General features: G+C 39.6%; 1 protein-coding gene across 3 annotated transcripts in view; it reads right to left on the bottom strand.

The window, feature by feature from the left end:
- The window catches only part of ATXN1 (ataxin 1), a 311,414-nt gene that overhangs the window by 156,577 nt on the left and 127,760 nt on the right, over positions 1–27,077 (bottom strand). For 2 of the 3 annotated variants that reach the window (XM_063451697.1, XM_063451698.1), the window contains one exon: positions 21,901–21,978. The gene's annotated coding sequence lies outside the window, so the exon portion shown is untranslated. Of the gene's footprint in view, positions 1–1,240; positions 1,307–21,900; positions 21,979–27,077 lie in introns of those variants that run through there. The other variant, XM_063451699.1, reaches the window with a different exon arrangement.

The following is a 27,077-nucleotide window of genomic DNA, read 5'->3' as shown; positions in this document are numbered from 1 at the left end:
TTTGTGTTTCTGTCAGTGAGTGTATGTCTGTCAGTGAATGTGTCTGCCTGGCAGTGAGTGTTTGTATGTGTGTCTGGTAGTAAGTATACGTGTGTCTGTCAGTGAGTGTGTGTGTCTGTTAAGGTAACCAGACCCCCTCTGACCGCATGGAAAATGTGTTTTTACTCACCTTTATTTTCCATGACGTGCAGATCTCGTCACAGCTGACCAAACCTCCATTGCTAAAATGACCAAGCTTGATGATCTCAGCCAATCATAGGTAAGCATAGGGCGCCTATGGCGCATGCAAGGCAAAACGCTGGGCCAATCAGCATTTCTTCATAGATATGAAAAGGCAGTGTTTACATTGAAAAGCCAGCAGGGACAGGCAATAGACACCAAAATCACTACATTACTATAGTCTATAGTGTCCCTTAATAATTGCATTTTTGTTAATGAAAATAAAGCTTTGCTGAGTTTTAAAAAAACTGGCTCCTAACCCTTTTAGCTGGCTCCTGGGCTCCTGGATTCAATGCAAATTTTCCAAGTCCTGGGTTATTGTACAAGGCACATATTTATGTACCAACATAAATATCAGTAATAAACTCAGTTATAAACTTCAGTTGCCGAAACACATGTTCATATGCAAGGAGATGTCGATGTTATGGTGTGTTGGTACAGTGAGTTTAGCACTCAAGTAAAACTAGAACAGCCCTGAACGGAGGAGATCATTTCATTTTTCTCAGTATGACTGTATGTCCTGTCATGTGCTTCTACACACACTGCTTGATTACCAAGCAGGTATGTGTGGCTCAAATATCTCTGTAAACCCAAAGGAAATCCATTTTATACACCTATAGTGTTTCAGTAACACAGAACAGCATTTCAGGAAGGTCGGTGCACATTAAGTAGTTCTTATTAAATAAGAATAAATGGATCTCTTTGGCCTTCCCATCGTCTGTGAACTACATTTAATATGACCTGCTGGTTAAGCATCAGAAGCACCAGAAATGTCGTTCACAAACAAAGTCAAGAAAACAACGCAGAAGTGACGGCTTCCTCTGTTCCCCCATTAATGTGTGAGCTGCAATACCGGACACACTTAGCTATCTGGAATAGCATCATGGGAAATGAATTTCAGACAACATTTGGGTTCTCATACTTAGCTACCACTGCTATGCTGCTCTGCTGTACAATCCCACAGTCGTGTATAGATTTTGTTCAACCGTACATGATGGACTTCAATTATTTTGTTATATACCAGTTCTCTTCCATCTTCATCTTAAAGAAGAAAGGGTGCAAAAGACTCGTCTTACTCATCGTTCACATCCATTAACCCAGTTCACTTTGTCAATAGAGTCAGTTGCTATAGTTAAAGGTAGTAAATATTCTAGTATTTAGCAGTTTTACTATCATTTTAGTAAAGATTTTTTTATAAATCATTTCCAATTACCTAAGCGGCATATTGCACTTTGAACAGAGTGTCACAGACAGAATCTCCATAGTTTAAGCTAGAAGCTAAATTATAGTTGGATGTTTGAAGGTTCACTATAGTCATCCAGACCATTTCATATTGATGTAGTGCTCTGGGTGCAGTGGTCCTATCTTTAACATGCAATGTGCATTACAGAGTTAAAATACAAGAGACTGTCTTCCTGACAGCCACTAGAGGCGCATCCTTCTTCAGTCCAACTAAAACTCGATCTGAGAATTTCGCGTCACATTCCCACCTCCAATCAATTGCTTCTGTATGAGATTGCAAATATGTCAACAGGTATGCTGTGTCTTTGAAGTCGCAGTGGGCGGCTGCAGCAGAGTCCCAATGCTAGAAATGAGGTAAGAAATCTTTATTAAACTTTAATAAATTTATCAGCAAAGTGGGGTGCACAGAAGGGAACCAGTAGTCCCTAAATAACAATTCTTATTTTTGGGACTATAGGTTCCATTTAAATCACGTTAGTGACATTATTTTATGAGGGTACACATTTACAGGGTTATTCACTAAAGGGAGAATATCAACTTTAAGGCCAAGGTAGCAGAATTTGAAGCAAAACCAAGGTAGTGAAATCTCACTCTTGTGAAGAATCCTGCCAATTTGATGGTGTTCTTGGCATAATATTGTCTTTGTGAAAGACAAATGGGTACTCTTATTAGTGCCCAGTGAAGTATGTTGTGAATAATAAAGCAGCATGCTTATAGTATTCTTGGCATGAGAGACAGAGTAGGTACTGCCTTGCCTTCGTAGCAGACTTGATTGGTTTCTAATGAAACTGGCTATGGTAAAGCATGCTTAAAAGGACACTCCAGATCCCTAGTGCACTTTAGCTTGCTGAAAATTCTTTATGTGTAAAGAGTGTGCTCTTGTTTGTATTTAAAAAAAAAATAAAAATTAAGCTTTTAACAGAAATTGGCACTTTTATAAATTAACTTTGTTACACACCCCTGGCTATCAATCAGACAACAGGTCCTGTTACTTTCTAGTTTGGTTAGCTTAGTTGCAGTTAACTCAAATGGTTAACTGCAAAGACTTCTCATTGAGCTGCATTGGGAAGTCTGTGATTGGGCAGCCACAGAAAGTCTGGGCGGGGTTAGAAGGGGAGGGCTTGCAAAAGATGTGGACAAGAGAACTGCAGATTTTGCAAGCTGTTTTTAGATCTAACTCCAATGAAAATGTATTAAATCCATGCATATTTTCATTTGGGATATATTTACTAAACAGTTACTAACTTTTTTTTCTTTCTTTTTTTGGGGAGGGAGTTTGGAGTGTCCCTTTAAGCCCATACAGACTGTGGCATACTTCTGTAAGATCATGGCATGGTGGCGGGAGTGTGTAAAGAACACCTTGTATTTCGGATACTCTGTTTGTTCGTATACTGCCGAAATGCTAGGGACTTAGTGATTATAGCCTGTTCGCATAATTCATACTTTCCTGAAATCCAAGTTAGTCGTGAGAATAAATCCAGTGGTTCAGTCGAGACTTGATGAAGGGTACAATAGGAATGTTTTATTATGGCCAGGTGGCCCAGCAGGGGGTCTCAAGGAAGGACATAGTATAACACTCCCACAACACGCCCATGACACTCCCTCAACACGCCCTGGGGTCTCTGTGTCTGGGAGATAATTTAGTGTACTTTGCTTAAAATAATTATCTCCAGGCACTAGAGTTACAAATCATAAAACGTTAAATATTGGGGCGTATCCTGACCGGGGATCAGAGCGGACGCATATGCTAACAGCTCCTCAAGAACTTCAGATGAGCAATTAAGCCCAAAACAACACCGCAAACCCAGACATGTCGCAGCCTAAAGGAAAGAGGACCACGGAGCGTTTAGAAAAAAATTACTTTTTCGCCTCCAGAGCTGGACGAAGCAAAGCCCAGCAGCCGCATGGCCATGCCCAAGATGGCGCAGGCGAAGATGCGGACCACATGGTGCAACTCACGGAGCCAGACCCCACGCTGACGCACAGCATGTTGAAAACCCTACTGGATGAAATGTCTAATAAAATATTGCACAAGCTTGACACAGCTATGAAGGATATCCGGAAAGATCTGCAGGAGCTGGGTACAAGCACATCACAGGCAGAGAACAAACTGTCGGAATATAATGTAGCCCATAATGCACTGGCGGATACTGTAGAAGGCCTCATTGTTAGAATTGACAATCAAGATGTGAAGCTGGCGGATATGGAGGACCGAGCCCGTAGAAATAACCTGCGCATAAGGGGCATAACGGAAAGCATGAATGTCCCTGACCTCATGGCCCATGTTGCAGACCTCTTGAAACACTTGCTGCCAGAATGGCCCCAAGATATGCTCCTGATAGGATACATCGCACAGCGAAACCTAGCTTTCTTCCCCCTGAAATGCCAAGAGACATGCTACTTTGTATGCACTACTTTCATGCCAGAGGCCAACAGAGGCGTCCCAATATACGCAGATATCTCAGCTTACATTCTAAAAAACGCCAGCGGGACTTCAGGGATATAACTCAGAAACCTAGAGAACACCATCTATCATATCGCTGGGGATATCCAACAAAGCTCCTCGTCAACAGGAGAGGGAAAACCACCGTCATACAGACACCAGAGGAAGGAAACCGGATCCTTGCATCCTGGGACATTAGAGTACCAGACCAATCTAATGCTAATAGACTCTCCCCGGATTGAAAGAAAACAAAGAAAAAATTAACTGACTACCTTTAAGATTTGTACTCTAAAAGCGTGAACCCTATCTTCAGCAGCTCACCGCTTAGCAGGCTGTAACCAGGGTTGGGTAATGTAAATGCTATTGTTGTCATTTATGGGGTATGTTTATGAGAGGAAGTACAGAACGTGCATTATTGCTGATACGGGGGCACGTAGTAATTAAGACACAGAGAGAGAGACCCACGGAAGGGCCCTAGGCAAGCACTCACATTGCCCATTGTGCTGACGTATAAGTGGGAATGCTCCAACAGCAAAGTTGCACCCCTTGCGCAGACAACGAACCCAGGCCCTCCTGACAAAATATAATCTCAGGGCACCCGGACACTTTAGACAATTAATTATCACACTGACTTGGCACGACACACAAATGGCAAAATAAGATTTAAATTAAGTTACTGGAAGCACCGAGGGTGGAGGATCCACCGGGGCGCGAAGATGCCGTGCATGGCTGCATAAAGGGCAATTATAGTTTTTGTATATACTTTTGTTCTAGTTAATTTTTGTTCAATTCATATCTGTTATGTTCATAATGATCTTGTTCAACCAAATGCAGAGGAGCAAGTGGGCATCTCCACAATCGCACTCTTCTACCACCTAGACCCCTGGCTACAGGAGGTGGTAATCCAACCCTTCACCCTACCCCTGTGATCACCATTTGGTAAAAAAAGGGACCTACCTCTCGGCTTGACAGCGCTGGGAGGAGTGGTGGCCCTCGCAAAAATATACCTTACGAAGCATCACACGAAGCTACACACTAAGCAACCACCTTTAATGAACAGGGACTTAACATCTCTACAAAAAGGCACCTGCTTAATAGAGACCTCAAATCCCTAAATGCCGACATATTGTGTTTGCAGGAGACCCACTTCAGACACAATGATCACCATAAAATCCAATCTACAAACTTCCCATACCAATATCATTCAACGTCACCTACCAAATCAAAGGGGATATCTATTCTGCTGTTCAAACACATCAACTTCATACCCCACTTCCACAAAGCTGATACAAATGGCAGATGCATCCTTGTCTCTGGTATAATCAGCGATAGGCACCAAATACCAATCAGCGTAATTTTCTAGACAGCATATTCTGAAAAGTGAGTAAAATTCAATGGGGAATCACAGTGATATGTGGGGACTTTAAACATATATTTGAACCCAAGGTAGACACCACACTATCTTAACACAGTTGTAGACACGGCTCACTGAAAAGGCAATGAAGAGCTATCCAAAAACTCCTACACGAGCACCACATTTATGACACGTGGCGAATCACGCACCCAGGGGACAAAGCATACACCCATTTTTCCACTGTCCACAACTCCTACTCCAGGACAGACTGATTTCTCCACTCAGGTACATACCTGAACCAACTGCACACATGCAACATAAAACAGATCAGGATATGAAAAACCTACACGACTTCAAACATCGCAGCGCATGAAAACTCAATGCTAAACTGAGACTGTCTAAGCATTAATGCTCATCATGGGGATCCCCACAACTCTTCTTGCTCTGCATTTAAGTTTAGATTACTAATTAGCCTACTGCAGGCGTTGAAGCGTAGAATTTCATTATTATATTTATCCTGCATCTGATCCAAAATCCATAACATTCAATGTATGTTATATAGGTTTCACATATAAAACCAAATACCACCTTTTAGAATTTGTCAAAGATGATGCTGCAGTACATTTGTTTTGGTATTTTTTTTTCTAAAAGAAATAGTCCTGATAATGAGCCCTGATAATGTTTATAATAACTGATATTTACATTTAATGCCTTAGAAAGAAAATTTGTATTAATCTTGAAGTCGTTTAAAGTGACCCCGGTTACTTGCTCTGGAAACGTTACATTAAAAATATAATGAGCAAGAATATGACATGAGCAGTACATCTAATTATCACAAAATATATTTTTATCTACTGTGAACATCAGAGTTTTGCCAGACTTGAGAGAGGGAAATTTTGTTTCCGCTAGTCTAAATCCTAAAATGAACTACAGTAGTGGAAGGTTGGCTCACGCTCATTACAAACAGCAAACACAACATGTGAGCAGTAGCTACTGAGACGCACACAATTCAGAATGTACAATGCACACAGGAGCTGGTTGTAAGTGCAACTTTGCCAGCAGAAAAAGAGAAACTAGTGATTCATTTGCACCTTCCCAATAGAGCAGCAGTTCTGTAATGTTTCATTCACGGTAGATTACTCCAAACGTGAATAAAATGTGAATTAACAGGCACTCATGGAATATTTTTTATTATAGAATTGAATGCATATTTCTTTGTAAATCCAAATTAGTGGAAGACACCACCCATTATAGAAACAACAGAAATTAATATTTTTAAGTTTTAGAAACAATACACCTACACTCAGTGCCAAGTAGGGATTAACTGAAAACCACAGTCAACTTTTGTATTGTTAAATGGCAAGAGTACGGTATATTAAATATCTATTAGTGTTAGTGACGGCTGTAAAGAAAAAGATTTTGTCTATGGAAGTCTCACAGTATGCTCCATATAGATCATTTTTATACTCTAGCACAGAGGTTCCCAAACCAGTCCTCGTGGCCCACCAACAGTCCAGGATTTATGTATTTCCCTGTTTTATTCCAATGGAGATGCTAACAAAACCTGGACTGTTGGTGGGTCTTGAGGACTGGTTTGGGAAACGCTGCTCTAGCACATGCATGGACTCTTGGTAGATGGAGCACCAAGAGCTGAATAGGGTCAGCTACATGGAGATGGTGGTGGCCATGACGGACAGCTTCAGGTCAGTAAAGAAAGCCTTCCCCTGCACCCCTGGACTACCACATGCCAAGGGGCTCTGTCACCATTGTGGATCTCTGCATTTCCCCAAAAGGTGACAGAGCAGCTTTAAGTCTTATAGCAATATACCATGTGTTTTTATATTTTTTTATGTAGGCTTTAAAGGTGAACTGTAACTTCTCTGTAATTCACACAATAAATAATAAATTGGATAGTACCTGTTAACTTTGTTTTCATGAGATTCTCCATTTTCCTTTACATTTATATGAAAGATTTAGTAAATCGCATCATGATACAGTTCACACATGGGAAATGTATCATCTTCTCTCTATGATGTTCTATGCTGACTGCCTGGTGCATATAACAATGATTGACAGCGAGCTAAGATGGAGGCACCCAGTTGCAGGAGAAAGCAGTGTGGACTTCTATACTTTTATTTTTCAAACCTTACAAATATATATTTGTTAGACACAAGGACAAGCAAACACAATATAAAAACCTCGGAAGTGACCGTGACTCTTTTCTTGCAAAAGAGGTTGGATGTTGCTTCTCGCTTGTTCCTATCCATCCATTAGTAGAGTAATTACAAATGAGTTAATTACTCCTTTGTATACATTCACAGACACATGCAGGGAAGCAATCACTATGAAACAGGGTATCTATGATAATTTAAAGCTTTGCCCTAGAATAGTCCCCGTGTTGTCTTTATAAATCTCATCTTTTGTTTTCACAAAATAAACTAGTACCCTGCTCTTGTTCATGCAGGATAGAAGTCTCAATTATATGACGCAGGAGAAAGGGGTTCTGAAATCTCATGCCGTAGATTAAGTTCTCTCCTCCAGTGGTATACGGGCACATTATAATGACTTTGCAGACATAGGGACTGCCAGGATCTCAAGGCAGTTAGAGCTTCTGACTGTGAAATTATGACTAATGTCACAAACACGACTAAATCAATTACCATGCAGTTTGGAGAGGGTGAATTGTAAAAACCACAAATATACAACATGTAGAGTTGCTCATTATCAGATGGAAAACCGTAACATGGTTATACCCAGATAGGGATCTAAAACAATGGGTGTATGAACCCAGTTTATATCAGCGAAACTATTAAATAAATGCAGGAGACATGTTCTGCCTACTTGGCCATCATTCTATGCAGATGTGACACATGTGGCAGCATTTGATCTAATGGTTTATGTGTGCTATTCTGTAAAAATCCTGTTTCTGAGTAATCTAATAATATACATACCCAGAATCTGCTCTGTGTCCTAAATTGCCTATTTCTGAAAATAAAGGCGGACGGTATTACATCATGCTTTTGATTTAATATAGGCCTTTCAAAACTTTGGAGGAGTTACTGCTACATTTTGTCACCATGTTAAAAATGCTTGCTAGTTCATCTTTAAGGCATAAACACATTTATCACTCTGATTTTACAACCAAACTGTAGTTATATAGCTGTACCATATTATAAAGGTGGAAATTTAACAATAAATTAGACAAATACAACTTGTTACAGGAACAATAGGTTATGAGGACTCTGTTCAAAGAGCTTACAATATCCAACAGCTATATTGGTATGTTTGCACATACTAGAATGCTATCTAACCAAAGAAAAGCTGTGAAAAAATAAAAAAACTGTATCTTGTTGCTTTCACTTAAAGAACATTGCCAATATCCATTTATTTTTTAATGCAGAAAAAAAAAAAAACAGCATATGAACCCCTTAAAGACACATGACGGAAATATTCCGTCATGATTCCCTTTTATTCCAGAAGTTGTGTCCTTAAGGGGTTAATTCTATAGAAATGTCCTGTACATATGACTGCAACTCACTACTATCAGGTTTGCCCCTCTTTATTATTATTATTATTATTACTATTGCCAGTTATATAGCGCCAACATATTCCGTAGCGCTTTACTATATTATGAGAGGGGGGATTTAACTATAAATAGGACAATTACAAGAAAACTTACAGGAACGATAGGTTGAAGAGGACCATGCTCAAACAAGCTTACAGTCTAAAGGAGGTGGGGTATAAAACACATTAGGACAGGAAATAGCAATCAAATTAGGTGGGAGTGAAGCAGAGCTGGAGGAGAGAGTAGAGTGCTGCCCTTTAGGAGAGAGTAAGAGACAGGTATGTGAGGTAGAGGTTAGTCTGGGAGGCCATACGCTTTCCTAAAGAGATGGGTTTCAAGGCACTTCTTAAACGATTGAAGACTAGGGGAGAGTCTGATGGTAATAGGCAGGCTATTCCATAGGAAGGGAGCCGCCCGCGAGAATATTTGTATTCCTAATGCTATAATGTTCCTTTAATGATTCTCTGGTTTTCTAAAAATGTTGCTCAAATGGATTTTAAACTAATCCCATAGTAATGATGTTTTTTGTTTTGGGGTACCAGTTGTTTCAGACTATGCGTGATTCTGAAGTGCTATAGCTTTGCCGGAAATGGACTAGAAAGGTTGGATAATATGGTCTGTCCATCTATCCTATTGTTCCACACCTCCCAAGCTCAGTGATTCACCTATGTCTCATAGTATTCCAGTATGTTAGAGTAAATTAATACCTCAATGGCAAACTCACAAGCATGGTCACAGCTGTGAATACATTATAAATATTACCATCAGAATATTACCATTCTTCCATGGCCCAGGAATCCTGGGTATGACTTTGTGTATCACACATTAAAGTTGCTCTGATCCCCAACTGAGATATTGCTGAGTGGTGTGCAACATTGACACTGTCTTGCAATGAGCAAAACAATGCCTTTTTCCTATAGCAGTCATTAGGAGGCCAAGCATCCCAGGTCAGTGTCATACCGTTCAAAAATAATTTGACAATTTAATGTGGGATGGTGGCAGGGGACACCTGTCACCATAGCCACTATAGTATGACAATACCAGAAAATTGGTGGCCTAAACTGTAATACTGCTTCAGCACAGTGAAAGAAAGTATAATTTTGGGGACGTGGCTTAACACGGCCAGATTTGAGATTTTCACCTTAATCTCCGACTAATCGACTGTGCTTCTGTCCCAGAACATTGGGGCATGATGGGGAAGAAAGCCAAGAAACTTAAGAGCCTCTCAAGTGAGGGATACCTTAATAAAGGAGATCTACTGCAGCCGGAGACTTGACCCAAATTGTAGGCTCTACCGAACTCTTATAGTTACTCCCAAGGAAGACATATTAGATGCGTCTGATAACATCCCCAGTAAAGAGGGTATCCACTATCACTGCCAGGGTGAAAGCGATGTAAGAAGATATTTCTACCATGGCCCAAGGGCATGCGAGTACTACAGAACAGATAGAACAACTTCGGGTTTCACCCAGCTACTAGCATTTTAATAATTACTTAATAATCATATCTCTGTCCATATAGCCTTCTGTCTGCTATGTAGTTAGGTGACCTCTCACCACCTCAAATGTTTGTAAATACCACTGTACTTGCATCTTCTTGTCAGATATATGGATGACAAGTTTTTCATTGCATATTCTATATTATTTTTAAAAACCAAGTGGCTATCATATCTATACAGATAGTTTTTTTTTTTTACTCGTGCTGATAAATTTGCTACATATATATACGTATTGTAGTATGTTTTGCTTGTGCTAGGCTATATCCACTCAGTACAAAAATTGATTGACACATATTTTTTTTTTTTTTTATTATAATAAGTTTTTTTTAAATACTACATTTTGTTTGGTGGAAAAGCTAAATAAATAGAACAAGCCAGTAAAGAAAAAACAAAGAAAAGCTGTGTTTGGAATTCTTTTTTTTAAACAGAAGAAGAAAACAATGGCTTCTCAGGACTCAGAATCAGCTGATGTATATATATATATATATAGGATTATTTTGTAAGAGTTATGGAAATTATGCTAAATGGGTAGCTATCAGTTCGAGAGGTCTCATATGTTACTGAAAGTTAGTCGGCTGATAAACTTTAATAATATGCACAGATAAAGTTACCTTAGAAGAAGCAAGCATTTTATATGAGCAGTGGAATCAGGGAGATAAGCAGTTCTACGGAAACCTCAGGTTGTGTTTCGTTTTTTTACTTTTGACATGTGTTCAGTAGCTTTTATTTATTGACTTAATTTAAGCTGGAACTGTTATCTGAGTTTTGAAACTTGTCGTGCAATTTTAAGATGTCATCCTCCATATTAAAAAAAAAACAAAAAAAAAACAACCTGACAGACCGTCATGTATTGTTCACACTACATTTACAAGATATACATAATATTAATAGTAAAAATATATTTTAAAATGCCAATGAAACGCTCACTGAAGAATGGGGAATTCAGTGTAAAAAACTAAGTGTAAAAGATCTAAGTATAAATATGCTTGCTACACGTACTGTAAGTAAATCTGCATGCTACCAAATGTCTGCAAAAGCTGTGGGAAGGTCCATAAATTTGCACTCAAACAATGTCCACCAAGCCACCTCAGAACCAGGGAACAAGTTAATTTGAGTCATAAGTCTACAAAACAACCAATTAACTGTCCCTGATGTAAAAGTTCAATTAAAGAGACTCTCCTTTTAAAAAGTGTGTAAAATGTGTGTCTTTTTTTTTTCATTTTAAAAAATGGCAGATTTCAATACACTCTTTGACTGTCAAAGAGACAGCAAATCCTGTTACTTCCTGCTTTGGTTAGCTCAGTTGAGCTAAACTTAAGAGGCAGCAACTGCTCAGAGCACCTGTATAACATAACATAAGAAGTTTTCTTAAAAATGAAGAAAAATATTTATTGTGTGAGGGGCAAATAAGGCCGTATAGGAAGCGTACCAAGAGTAGCATAGTAAAAAGGGGAAATAAGTCGGTTGAGGTGTGCCGGAACCGACGTCGCGGCAGGCCTGTAATAAAAGAGGGCCCACCCATGAGGTGTTATTAAAATATAGATAGAGGGAGTGGAGGGTGGGGGACATGTGAAACACTAAAAACACGAACGGGACGGCTGAAGGTGAGTAGGGGGGGTTAAATAGGGTAACATGCCCCTCCCACAACTGCAGGCCAAGCCTTTACAGGCCAAGCCTTTAGATAGAGGGAGTGGAGGGTGGGGGACATGTGAAACACTAAAAACACGAACGGGACGGCTGAAGGTGAGTAGGGGGGGTTAAATAGGGTAACATGCCCCTCCCACAACTGCAGGCCAAGCCTTTACATTTGTGTGAGGGGCAAATAAGGCCGTATAGGAAGCGTACCAAGAGTAGCATAGTAAAAAGGGGAAATAAGTCGGTTGAGGTGTGCCGGAACCGACGTCGCGGCAGGCCTGTAATAAAAGAGGGCAAAAATGTATACATGCCAGGAATCATAGAACAATCAACAACTGTCAAGAAAACCTTAATTGCCTAGCTATAAGGTAAATGCATGTCGAAAGTCTTGGCGGTACGTGGTACATATAGGGGGGATGCTGAGAACTTCCATTACCTGGAGATTAAATATATGGACAAATGAACTATATTGAAGCCATGGATACCACCCTATCCTAGATGTGTGACCAGAAACGTAGGACGGATAACTCTAGCCTCAGGATCAATGAATAAAGAAGTAGGTATGTCGTGGTGTGAGGACTGGCCCATGTGAGGATATCCGTGAATTGTGAGGCTAGATTAGGGAGAGTAAATCTTGCAGTTGATCCAAAAGAAGGCAAAAAACCCCGTTTGAAGCACTGCCAATTTGCAACAAGCTAGGGAAAAATTCCTTCTTGACCCCAGAATGGCAGTCAGACTTATTCTTGGATCAAGCAGCTATTACCCTACATTTAAAGGTTGGTGCCTAATTCATAAGGACAGGCATCTAATAGGTCTGATAGTGATAGAAATAGTTGTATGCAGATGGGAAATCTGATAAGGTACTAATCTGGTATGCGGACATGGAAACTGCGTATAATGATAAACCTGTACAGCATGAGAAGTTGTAATCCTGATAGGTAGAGTTGACGTAAGTTAGAGGTGGCAAGAGAAGCGAAAAACCAGACAACAAATCAAAAAAGAGACGGTAACAGAAAAGGCATCAAAGGAGAAGAAGGCTCTAACACATGCACCGCGAGTGCAACCACGAGCTAACAAGGCTGGCAGTCCAAAGCCGCCCCATAGACAACAGTAGCGGAGAAGATCGGGGCCCCCTCCAGCAACAGCGTAGCCCGTGGAGGCGGACAGACGTTGCGAGTTCGGCTATCCGAAAGGCTGCCGGGGAGGGAAAAGGTGGACTTGCTAGAACCGCAGCAAAACGAGGAAGAGACCAGGACACGAAAAGAAGGTAGGAGTAGCCAAAACTCCACAACGTGAAGAGACAAAAGAACAGAGCATAAGCGACCCAATGTGTGTGTATGTGTGTGCGTGCGTGAGTGTGCTGGCATACTAGCTAATGCCAAAAAGGCGAAACAATTAAAAACTAGATTTGGTGACAGGTGAGGCCCTGCTAGGTGCCAAGCGGCGTGAGGCTCTATCTATGAGTTTGCGCGAGGGGATAACGTGACCACCGAACGTTGTGGCGGGGTGTTGGCCTCTCGGTGACAGTTAAACATAAGATAGAATGGGAGTGACAGGTGAGGCCCTCTCTATGCCACAATGCGAGGCGACTAACTATGATTTGGCCCGAGGGGCGTTGTACCTGCGAGTATGAGGATGGGTGTTGGCCTCGCAGGACCACTAACCTAAGGCGAAGAGCCAGGGGGGAATTACCACTAGTGGACACCTAGGACCCTGACAGCCAGCCACAGCTAACTAAGAGGGGAGAAAAGGTAGCGTAAGGGAGGACGGAATTGATGAATGCGTATGGAAATGTGAGATGAATGAGGAAGTACCGCAAGGCCGACCGTAACTGAAGTGCAGAATAAGCACGACAGAGACCAGGTGGTTCGGCCGTATGGAGCATGCCCGGCAATAGGTAATAGAAATACGAGTTGACGCGAAGCCCACGGGACCCAGTGCGCGCATGTGTGAGTTTGAGCGTGTGTGTGTGTGTGTGTGTGTGCTGGCACACTAGCTAAAGCCAAAAAAGGCGAAACAATTAAGACTAGGTTTGGTGACAGGTGAGGCCCTGCTAGATGCCAAGCGGCGTGAGAGGCTCTATCTATGAGTTGGCGCAAGGGGATAACGTGGCCACTGAACGTTGTGGCGGGGTGTTGGCCTCTCGGTGACAGTTAAACATAAGATAGAATGGAAGTGAGGCCCTCTCTATGCCACAATGCGAGGCGACTAACTATGATTTGGCCCGAGGGGCGTAGTACCTCCGAGTATGAGGCCTTGCGGGACCACTAATCTAAGGCGAAGAAGCCAGAGGGAATTACAACTAGTGGACACCTATGAACCTGACAGCCAGCCACAGCTAACTTAGGATGTACCGTGGGACGAAAACGGGTTTGCTGTAAGTAAATATGAATGTGGCAAATGCGGTCGTGGTTGTGTAGTGAATATCCCCCATAGACCATAACAATTTATCAAGCAGGAAATCGCGAGTAGTGAAATTCCGAGATCGTGGAAATTAAAGCAAAGTTGTAACCGGTAAATCACTCCATGGCACAAACGGATATACTAGCCTAAAAGTTTTGAGATCCGGATTGCAACCCGCCATAGTACACCAATTCAGCGAAACGAACCCCCATGTGTCAGATAGTACGGAAAGCAAGGTATGACAGGAACTCCAATCATGTGCTAGAGTGCAAAATTACACTGTTATAGGAATCATACAGCATTATGCAGAGGGAACAAAGTGCATGCCGTTGTGTCTCCCCACCCGAGGACCTCCTGACTAAAAATCTACGAACTCCCAGCACCATGGATTATCTTGCACTACTGGAGGGATGAATAAATGACACTCACGATGCTTGTTAAAAACTGATCAATAATTATGGGACTTGCTCACTACCATAGGCATAGCCATATATGTTACTATATGGATAGGCATACGAGAGAAATCTCAATGTATCTTTCCTGGTAAAATATTTTATAAATATATACATTTTGTTCCAAGGAAAGAGAGATCAGATAGTTTAACGTCCCTATCAATCATGGAAAATAATTGTTTTTGGACTGCGATTCCCATCATCCTTGGTTGCTGCATCTGTGGATGTCAGAGTCCTGTCACGATTGTCGCCTGCTTTGCATCATTCTCTGCGCACACAGTGTGTACTTACACTGTCAGCAGGGAGATCCTGGGCGTGCAGGGTAAGTGTCCCCCTCTCTGCTGCTACTTCACAAGTGGAATTCTAATTACTAAACCGAGAGGCAGGCTGTTGTGTACTTAGCACCAGTAGCAACAGAACTCGTCCCGAGGGGAAGCAGCCATTACAAGGTTTTTTTGGGGGGAGGGGGGTTTGGACAGGGCTCACTTTAACACATTAAAAAGGGTCATAGACAGACAGCCTGGCCCTTGGTTATAAAACCGTTTTGGTTAATTGCTCGTCAGTATTGCAAAATGCTGGCACAACCGTCACTTGCGCATTATGGGTGCAATCACAGGAGAAATACTGTTAAATAAATGGTCAGGGGATAATGAGCATTGTAGTTGACAACAGTCGACGATCCCGTGTTTTAATGTCCCTGGCGTGGAGACACGAACTCAGGACAAAGTATCCGGCAATTTGGAGCGTGACAATGAACAATGTGAGAATGGAAGTAATGCACTATGTCATGGCGTGTGCTGAGTAGGATTAATACCATTTAACCTAACGGAGAAACTGCCAACAAATTGTAGGAGCATGTATATATACCCTGTACCCTGAATAGCTGGCGTCCGAGTGCCTGTCGCACGTGTGCTGCAAATTGCCAGCTGCGATTCGCAGGAAGCTCGCACCGGGAAACAGGCGAACCAGCAAGAGGAAATCATAAAAACTACCGAACGGGCAAACGACCCGAAGAAGAACAAAAACGAAAACCATGCGAAGACGAGTAGAGGGCGGATGGGAGATACCCAATCCGTGCAATCGCTGTGGGACAGTGACCGCGGCGCGACGGCAGGGTAAGTAGCTCACAAAGCCAAAAAAAAGACGACAGGACGGACCACCGAAACTCGGAGTGCCAGGGACAAGAAAAAAGCCAGCGGAGCCCAGAAGGACCGAAGACAGACGGAACAGCGTGGAAACTGCAAGCCCCAGGACATGGGACATGTGAAACACTAAAAACACGAATGGGACGTCTGAAGGTGAGTAGGGGGGGTTAAATAGGGTAACATGCCCCTCCCACAACTGCAGGCCAAGCCTTTACATTTATCAAAATGTCAGATCTTGAGAAAAATGTGTCCAATATGTTGTAAAAGGAAATCAGCACAATGCGATATACTGTCTAAAATATACATTTATGGGAGAGGAGATTAAAGACTTTTGAAGCACTATCAATCAAACTGTACAAACTGAATAAGATCATATTTATTTTTTAATGCATTGCATATTTCAGTAAGTAAATGACATGGGTAATGCAAGGACGGGGTTTATTATTTTGTTAAATAACATCTCTTGCTATTTTAATTATAAGACTAATGTTGATGTAGTTACCAGTGTTTCTATTTCTAAATATATTACAAGGTACATACAATATAAAGACACGATTCTAATTGACATTTTTAACCCTAAAGAATGCTGTGAGTTAGAATCACTGATGGGTGAAATGCAGTAAAATAAACCTGAATTTTCAAACTGAAAACCCAAACAGCTCAACAGAAAAATCCAGAAATACTTTAGATAACTCCAGAACTATATTTGCTAAAAATGTGTTTTTTAGTTTGCTGTATAGTAATAAATATATGCGTATACAATACTTTTTCTTTCTTTCATGTACTTCTTATTAAATATGACACACCCGGTAAAGACATCACATACATTTGTGACAACTTTAAGTATGATCAATTTATACTTTAAAAATGTTTTAACATCTAATGAACTCATTCATTTGAATTACTCTCGTAAATTGGGATTTTTGTTTTTATGCAACATGTTTTTTTTCTGTGTCTTCTCACTTTATTCCTCAATACCTTGCACACCGTTTCTTAACTAATAATGACAATGACAATAAGAAAATTATGAAAAATAATGCATCACATGCACTTAAATAAAGTGCATACTATCCACACCAATATCAATGTCAAATAAAACAATAAAAAAGTTTGTCGTACCAAAAAATGCCCACTGACTTGTGTTGAAACAAATCTGTATAACATGAAACCACTATAACAAAAATAAAATCGGAATGAATTCTAGAATTCCATAACAATAACATTTCCCGTAAAGCATATGGATGGAATATTTATTGCATTTTACATTGGAACAAGTCTAAAAAAACAAATGTATATAAACTTCAACCCTTGCAATCTGCCATTAAAAGTAAATTACAAATATATTACTCAGATTTTTTTTAAACATCCTGAAAGTAAACCCCAAAGTACTGAAAAATTAATGGATAACTGCTACTCGTTTTCTTTCTCCAACCAATATTTACATACTCCCCAAAAACTTACATGGATGGCCAGAAAATACCACTTTGAGGACTCTGTAGCATAAGTCCATGTTGATTCTGATGAGCACATAGAACACAATATCTATAGCATAGTAGGTGTACAGCAACGTTTGTGGTAAAGATAATTTTACTATGTAAAAGAGATATCGCAAACCCAAACCCTTAGAAATGCATAGACTATACCCAATGAAGCAGTCAATGGGAGTGCCTCTCAGAGCTCTTCTGAGTCAAAGTTGTAGCTACTCTTTAGTAACAACAGAAACTACAGCTGTGGCTGGAAAGCTTTAATGTTAACGTGACTGTCATGTAAACTGATATATTTTGTAATCATGTTTATTTATACTGATTTTTTAAAACTATTTTATAACACGGAGCAAGAGATAATTGAGTCCCCTGGTTCTCAGACAGTTAAATAACCTGTATAGCATAGGTATTGTTATTTTAAAAAAACACTAAGGTTTCTATACAAAAGGTTATATTTCCGCATTTTTTCCAGTGCTGACTCTCCAACATTTACCACGCGCTATCGATCTGCTCAGTTCAACACCTTTCAAGAGAAGAGTTAGGGAAATCCCCTGTTACCATGAAACCCTGACTGGTTGTTGTTTCTTCAAGGGTTAAATGTTAATGTGATTGCTCCAACCCAAACCAGCAATATTGCACCAAAACAAAATATTTAAAAATCTAATCCATTGTTTGTTTAACACACATGCTATTTTTTCACATTTACCTTTTCAGTTAATTTCATTTTTATTTAATAATACAATTATTGTCATTTAAATCTGAAAACGCAGAAACAAAATGTCTATGCCCAAACATGTAACCTATAGATTGATCATGTTGCATCCTTGCTTATTAATATTTGCAGTATTTTGCAGCACAGTACAGTGGGAAGACAGATCAAACAAGAAAATTAAAGACACGTTTTTGACTTACAAGAACAGGAGGTGGTGAGGTCTCTGCTTAAATGAACTTACAACCTAAAGGAAGTGGGTAACATTAAACAAAACAGAAGGTTTTGGTAAAATATTCAAACTAAGAATGGATTGCTAGGTGTATTAACAACATGGCCTGTATGCAATATATGACTTAAGTAGAAGAAAAGAATGAGCAGGAATAAATGAGTGATTAACGTTTAAAGGGACACTATGGTCACCCGAACAACTACATCTTAATGTCATTGTTCTGGTGAGTATAATCATTATATGCAGGCATTTTTATGCAAAAAATGTGTTTACATTGCCCCTAGGGACACCTCCAAGTGGCCACTCCTCACATGACCAGTGAAGGTGCTTCCTGGCTCAGTGCTGCACACTAGGCAGCCCTGCCGTTCAGCGTCTCCACGCTCTGCATGGGGACGCTGAATTTTCCTCATAGAGATGCATTGATTCAATGCATTTCTATGAGGAGGTGCTGATTGGCCAAAATGGTGTTTGGTCCCACCCCCTTGCCAATTTTATCCAATAAAATTTAGCTAAAAATCGGAAATTCTGATGATGTCACCACAGGGGGGGGCAGCGCTGGGCGCGGTGCTGAAAATAAGGTGAGTTTTAATTCCTTTTAAGGAGCTATGGGGGGGGGGGGGAGCCACCTAAATGGTGGATTTGTACTATAGGGTCAGGAATACATTGTACTATAGGGTCAGGAATACACCCTTGCAATCTGCCATTGAAAGTAAATGTCAAATATATTAATTACATCCTGAAAGTAAACACCAGAGTACAGAAAAATTCATGGATAACTGCTACTCGTTTTCTTTCTCCAATTACTATAGGGTCAGGAATAAACCCTTGCAATCTGCCATTAAAAGTAAATGACCCTATAGTGTTCCTTTAAATAATTTTTTTTTGCCTCTATAATCCAATATATGAAATACCCCTCCACTCCATTCTACTTAAATTCCAACTCACTATGCACAGACATCGGAAGTTAGCAGATTTAAATGTTTTTTTTTTTCATAGGAACTGGAATATTCTGTTCTACAACAAATGTCTGTACACAGAACACTACACTGGTTTAAATGAAGCGATGTTAGGTCATGAAAATACATGTTTTATTGTCAGCAATATTAATACTCAGTCTATAGCAACTGAGTTAAACGTCACAGAGTGTAGCTTATTATTGGGTGTATATAAAGCTGGTCCAATATTAGATCTTCACCCACAAGATGTCCTGCTGGGCAAAATGCGTTGGTGTAATGTCACTTTACCCTCAAGCTTTGTACTACAAATGCTGGTATTGCAACACCAAAATAACAGGGAAGGGGGAATGAATATGTTTTTCTTTCTTTAATAATTATTAATTTAATAAAGCCTTTATTCAAACACTACACCCTTATACATACATTATACATGAATTAGTGAGTGTGACCAGAGAGGGCGCTGTGATCATTTTTATTATAGACTGCCTAAAGGCCTAAAGCCGGTCTTGCAAGTGAGTGCGTTTCTTTGTGGATATTATGTTAGTTGGCTGAAGGGGCACCGTGGCACAGAAGAAACAAATGCAAGTGCAGGACCATGCATTTTCTTTGTCTTACATTCTGATTAAGCACACTTAGGTCTTCTTTTCTGCACAGTAGTGGTAGGTACCCCTGTCTTTACAGATATTAGTAAAACCACATGTCCGATGATGCTCTGTAAAACGTTAACATTCAGAGCCACTTGCCATTAACAGCAGGGATTGTGTTCACACATGGGTGCCAGGGACTGTAAAACATGCTCCCACATAGCACAGTTCCGAATTGTTGCAACAATAGCTTTTCTTTGTTGCCAGACATGGCTGGGTAGAAATATTTCAGCAGAAGCCACGTTAAAAGGAAAAAGCCTTTACTAAAAGGAAGTATATGTACATAAGCCATAACAAAAGCTGCACACAGTAAAATTGGCTTTAGAACACTCTTCAGATGATATCTATTATTACAGAACATGGTTTGTCAGAGGACAATGGTCCAACGAAAAGTTACTTCTTGGCGGGAAAAAAATAACTTCTGTGATTTCTTTTTCAAATGCAGAAAGAAGAATAAGACATTTTGTGAATCTATTATTGAATGTATGTATTTTTTTTATTGCTAATAGGCAAGTAACAAAAATTGTTTACATTTATTTTTCCCCAGTGCAGTCTAAATACCCCGGGAATTTTAACCAAACCTGCAAACTGGATGTTTACTAAAGGCAAATTCGGTGTATCAAACCAAACAGGCACTTCTGATTCACAATAACCTAGTGTATCGCAAAACAGCAGGTAAATGATCCTAATCCGATACAAAATATAATCAACCGACTATAAATTTACAAATTGCCCTGATTTCTAGTCATATTTTTGGTAGAAATTCCCCTTGTCAGATTCATACCTTACTGAATAACTTTGACATTCTGGACATTAGGAAGTCATCTTCATAGTTTAACTATACTGAAGTCACAAATTTATAAACATTAATTAAAGGAACAGTGTTAGCATTTACATGCATGAATACCTTGATAAATACCATTGTTCCCTGTTGTAATCATGGCATTAATTTATTTTAAAAAGGTATGAAAAAAATGAACGTTCAACAATGTTGTAGTACACTGGTTGATTAAATACCATTTTGGTTTACCTGGGTTTGCAAGATACTGAATTGTGAAGAAATAAAAAGGAGATTAGCAGATTTTAGGCCTGAATAGGCAAGCTAAGATTATTGTCAAGCTGATTTGTAGATGTACTGTTTAATTCAGTGTAGGTAAAAAAAAAGAATTCCCCCTAGTACTGTGCCTATTTGTGGAGTGCAGAAATCCTCCTCTGCTGCCTTGCTACATACCAAAGATTAGGTAACATTTTAAAGGAGCACTATAGGCTCAGGAACACAAAAATGTATTCCTGACCCTATAGGGTTAAAATCACCATCTGGCCCCCCTGGGCCCCTCATGCCTCCATAAATATAGCACAATTTTACTGTATTCAAGCCTGAATCTGTAACTCTGTATGCTGTTTGCCTCAGGAAAAACAAGTAGTCTGCTGACATCATCAGAAGTGGTAGCCTGATCCAATCACAATGCTTCCCCATAGGATTGAGTGAGACTGATAAAGAGGCAGATCAGGGGCAGAGCCAGCATGATTCAAACACAGCCCTGGCCAATCAGCATCTCCTTATAGAGATGAATTGAATCAATGCATTTCTATGAGGAAAGTTCAGTGTCTGCATGCTGAGGGAGGAGATACTGAATGTTTGGATGCATTTTAGGCAGCCATGACCCAGGAAGGATCTCTAACAGCCATCTGAGGAGTGGCCAGTGAAGTTATCACTAGGCTGTAATGTAAACACTGCATTTTCTCTGAAAAGACTGTGTTTACAGCAAAAGGCCTGAAGGTAATGATTCTACTCACCAGAACAAATTCAAGGGTTCAATAAGCTATAGTACTTCTGGTGACTATAGTGTCCCTTTAAAACTGATGTTGATAATATCAAATCTGGAATTTAAGAAAAAAAGTAAAAAAACTGATCTTACCAGTCTTAGCGTTTCTTCTTGGCATCATTTCTACTTGAGTGTAATTCAGGAAGTTTATCTACCAGAATAGTCATGTGACTGTTAAAAAAAAAAAAAGCAACATATTTATTATGTAAAAAGGAATATTTAGCAGTAACAGTTTACATAAACATCAATATATACAATTATTGTAAAAGTGTAACTGGTTAGTCAATGTGCCCATTTCACTTCCTAGATCTGTAGCACCGCCTGTAAGTGCCACGAAGAAGGTAACTTTGCTGACCATCAGGATTGAAAATGTCAGATATATTAATTGGATGATGTAGAATGTTTATTAACTGTATGTAGAATGTATGTCACACCAAATAAGTAAATGAATCTGAAGATGTTTTTGAGAATCGTTTCTAGTATAAATGAACCTATATGTTATTATTATTTATAAAGCACCAGCATATCCTTCAGTACAGCACAAGAATAAACTAGATGGTATAAAACACAATACAACACAGAAACAGATGCTGAGCTGTTATGATGTTGCAGATGCTAAATAATGAACTATCAGAAGTTGAAAAACAACTTCTTCTAACTCTGCTGTTTTCATCTAAATTTTTCTAGGATGAGTTCCAGTTTTCCATAACTCACTACAGTAATTAGTACATAATTCCCGTAGGGTTCGATCCACAACATAAAAAAAAGAAGAAAACATGGATACAGTCTGATCGACAAGACTGTTTGAAACCAGCCTCAGATCACACTATCCATGAAATGTCAACTATGGGGAAAAAAACAGCCTGTATTGATGCTGATTTACTGTCATGGATAGCTCCTTGACTGCGGACCTGAAAAAAAATGTGTTATGAGATGCAGCCAATCACCACCAAGAGCAAAATAAAAAGGCCTAATGGGGAACCAACTTAAAATATACAAAACTAATATTGATACCCCTATATCAGGATGGAGCCACAGTTAAAGGACCACGATAGGCATCCAGACCACTTCAGCTTAATGCTGGGTGCCAGGTCCATCTAGGTTTAACCATTTTTGCAGTAAACATAGCAGGTAAGCGATTAACCCCTTCCACCCCCCCACCCCCCCCACAGCGCCACGGGAGTGGGACCCTGGGGGTGGGGGCACCCTCAGGGCACTATAGTGCCAGGAAAACGAGTATGTTTTCCTGGCACTATTGTGGTCCTTTAAGTATAGTGTTAAAGGATATCTGGAATTTTCCTGTGTTCTTTTGAAAGCACATACATATTCATCCATACTATGTGCTAGCAGTTTTGCTGGCAAATGAATAGATTGGGAAAGTTTTTTTCTTCCACCTGTCAGACAATGGCAAGGCAAATTAAAGACGAACACAGGCAAAGCGGAGGACGGCCTGGAGATGGGTGTTACGCAAAAAGTAACACCCATGAAGCGGTGCTAGAACAGAGGAAACGTGATTAAATCTCTTTATTTTACATTAACTACATAATTTATCTTCGTGATGTATGGTGCATTCAATGTATATGGGAGCATTTAGGGTAAGTTTATTTTTTTATTAAAGGTTGCCTTCAATGCACCCATTTCTCTTCCAAGTATAGGGGAGGATATAAAGATTTGTTCACACAATGACACACTGGCTTTAAAAACATTTTTAACTGATGTCCATCCAGCGCTAAAGAAATATAAAGAAATAACAATATGTTAGAATGAAATAACCAACTTCCAACATCAAACTGAAATTACACCCTTTATCCATTAGAGCTTAAGAAAATAGACATTCCTTTTTAAAGAAACAAGTATGATAGTGAACATTTTAAAGAGACAGAAACATATTTAGGTGGATGATTCACAACTTTGGTATAGTAAAAATATATTTAGGAAGTGAAAGTTTGAAAAGGCGGGGAGTTTTTCCCTCCAGCGATAGAATCCTTCTCTCAGAGCTAAAGTTGTATTTGTTCCATTCTCGCCAGATTGTGGCCATAAATGCTCATATAGTAGCTATAAGCTTAGTAAACCACCCTCAAAGCTGTTTCACAGTTAATTGCATTTTTGTCTTGTTACTAATGAGTTTCTTAACTAATCCTGCGTTGCTGGTAGACCTCATAAGACCTTTCTGAAAATATATTTTTAAGGTGTTAGTTAGAAGCAGTGAGATATCACAGAAGCCTAGAACACAAACAGCTGTGTAGAGACTGAAAGCTGTCAGTCCCTGGAACTTGTATCTGTCCTGCGGGGAAATCAAATTGTATCTTCTCCAGAAAAAAGAAAAAATAAAGTAGTCAGGAGCCTTAACTCTCTAAGTACCAGATGCATAACAAATACGAATACACAGTTATTTGGTACTCAAACAAAATACTTATGTTATTTTTTTTTTAAAGCACAAAAAGCAGATGTCATATTTTCTTTGATATGGTAGGAAGATCAACATGGAAACCAAATAAATCAGAATGGAAAGGATAGTGGTTTTCATGTTGACTACTGCCCTTCTAAATAAAATAAATATATCAGGAGCATTTATATACAAGCCTAGAAGGTCATCAGCTATAGTGTTCTCCAACATCCACATGGTCCTACAATTGGTCTGATCACCCAGAGAGAAAATGTAATTGAGAAATGTAAGGTGAGAACCATAAAAGAGCAGAGCCATGTAGACTGAGCATATAGATGGTGAGAAGAAAAGACTAATGCTGTGTTGTTGATGTTGATGCAGTGTTCAGAGCAACAACAAAAAATGAAATAAAAGAATTTGAATCATATAGAGATGTTTTGGTAGTGTACTACGTCGTGAAACTAGGTTGGAGAGAAATTAGCTACACACAAGCCATTCAAGGAGATCTGATGTGAAAGGTAGTAAAAAGAAAAGACCACAGCTGGATGGGGAATCTGCATGAGATTTAGAACTTCTTAGGATAGGAGTGATCTATTTAAAGTAGCATCCCCTTCGAAATATGAGTATTTTATAAAGATAGAATCTTTATGAAATACTCATTTTGACTGTGTTGGAATTTCACAGAAATTTCAACCTAGTCAATATATATACTAAGACAAAGTAGGGACTACATTGCCTGTGTATATTTCCCTTTGCCTGACTTTCTTAGACACTGGGCGAAGCTACAATCTCGATCAATCCCGAAAGCCGTCACTGGTCAATTAGCACTGTCTATGGAGAGTGTAATGCTGTACCGGCAGGAGAAGGAAGGCTGAGCCATCGAGGGACAGGTTCATGTAACTAAATCTCACCATTGCCTGCCACCTGGGCCACCACCGGAGATTTCACCGCCGGGGGTCTTTGCGAATTCTGCAAAGCCCCCCGACGGTGACAGTGTCACTTTAAATAGAGTGGGAATGATGCGAGACTAGCAGGGTCGGACTGGCCCACCAGTAAACTGTGAGATTTCCCATTGGCCTGTTCTGTCTTGCAGCTGACCACAGCCAGTGAGATTTTGAAGGAGCAGAGATTGACAATTGTTTCTCGCAATTCCCAACATACTGTTAAAGGCTCCAGGGATTTCATATCCAGGGAAGCAGAGGGTACCTGCAAGGAATTGACACAAGATGGGGAGCAGCTGGAGACATAAATCACAAGCGTGATCACAAGCGTATGGGATGGGTTGAGTGTGAGAAGGGCATGTGAGTTAGTTATAATGGTCATAAACAGATTTTCTAGCCAATTCCACACTGCACAGTGATTTAAAGTGACAAAACATTAAATGACAATAAAAACTAAACAGTGAAACACGGTGTATTAGAAAAAACAAATTGCATAACTGAGTTTGGTTTTCATTAAACTCCAATTCACTATTCACTGACTAAAGCCCTAAAATAACCAGTATACTGCATTGGACCCTTAAAAATCTCAGGTGAGTGCTTTGCTTTATTACATATTTTTTTCTTCAGGAAAGGAACTACACAACATTGGTGTTTATCAATAAAGATAATAACATTGACATAAAAGTAAAGTCAGAATGGAAAAAACCTAACAACAACAACACACAGCTCATAGTGTAAATTAAATGAAACCAAGTGTAACTAGAGACCGTGAACGCCCTTAAACCATGTCCACTTCGGACATGAATGGTGCTGTGCTTTTTATATGCCTGGGTCTATTTTTAGTTAAATTAGAGTCTTGCATTTATAGATGTCCATCAAAAAATGTCTTAATTCCATCATAATTAGTTTTGCATGCACACATGTGAGACTGCAATAAAGACCATCTTTCCACACTCCAAATTGTAATATACTGCAATAATACTGCAAGCTAGCTTCTACTGCACCGTGAGGCCACACATCCTGAGTAGTAACTGCTTCAATTCACAATAGTAAAGTAGAAGTGGGATATAGCAATATTGCTCATTGCTAAATGACAATAGCACCATGAGATTTTGGGAATGAAATACACTGAATTGCACTCACAGTTGCTCTCATTATATCTCCTTTGCCTTCTAGAGGCTAACATAGGTGATCAGCAGGAAAAAGGAGAGGGTCCTTATCAAGTTGCAAAATATGTGTGAAGTTGCTAATTAAGTAGGTGTGTGAGCGTTTGTGTGTGAGGGACCTTGCCGCTAATTAAGTAAGTGTGTGGCAAGTTATGTATGTGTGAATGGATAGTTATGTAGTTGTGTGGCTAATCTGATAAGAGTTACATCTGAGTATATGGTTAGTTTTGTGTATGTAAGTCACATTGTGGTTAATTACATATATGATTATCTTATTTGAGTGTGCGTGGCTAGTTATGTATATGAATAGGTGTATGCAACTGTATGAGCTTGAGGCGAATCAGATTTATTACTGAGGCATCACAAGACTGTTCAGTGGTTAGCAACAGAAATGGAGAAACATTCTCTGCCGTATCTTACAAGCTGAAGATCAAGGGACTGACATTTCCAGAATGTTGAATGATTATAAGAAAGTAGTATATTATAAGAAAATAGAATATTATGCCAATCTCTGTGATCCCCACATCATAAACTGCAAAACTAACAGTGATGTGAACAATTCTGGGTAATTATTATTATTATTTTATTATTTATATAGCGCCATCACATTCCGTAGCGCTGTACAATGGGTGGACAAACAGACGTGTCATTTTAACCAGACAATTGGACGTACAGGAACAGAGAGGTGGAGGGCCCTGCTCAATGAGCTTACTGTCTAGAGGATCTTTATAAATATATATCATTATAAATAGAAACATAGAATGTGTTACTTAAAAA

This window comes from Pelobates fuscus, chromosome 4 (genome assembly GCF_036172605.1).
Source record: "Pelobates fuscus isolate aPelFus1 chromosome 4, aPelFus1.pri, whole genome shotgun sequence".
In the NCBI taxonomy this organism is placed as follows: domain Eukaryota; kingdom Metazoa; phylum Chordata; class Amphibia; order Anura; family Pelobatidae; genus Pelobates; species Pelobates fuscus.
This window is presented reverse-complemented; position numbering and strand designations above follow the sequence as displayed.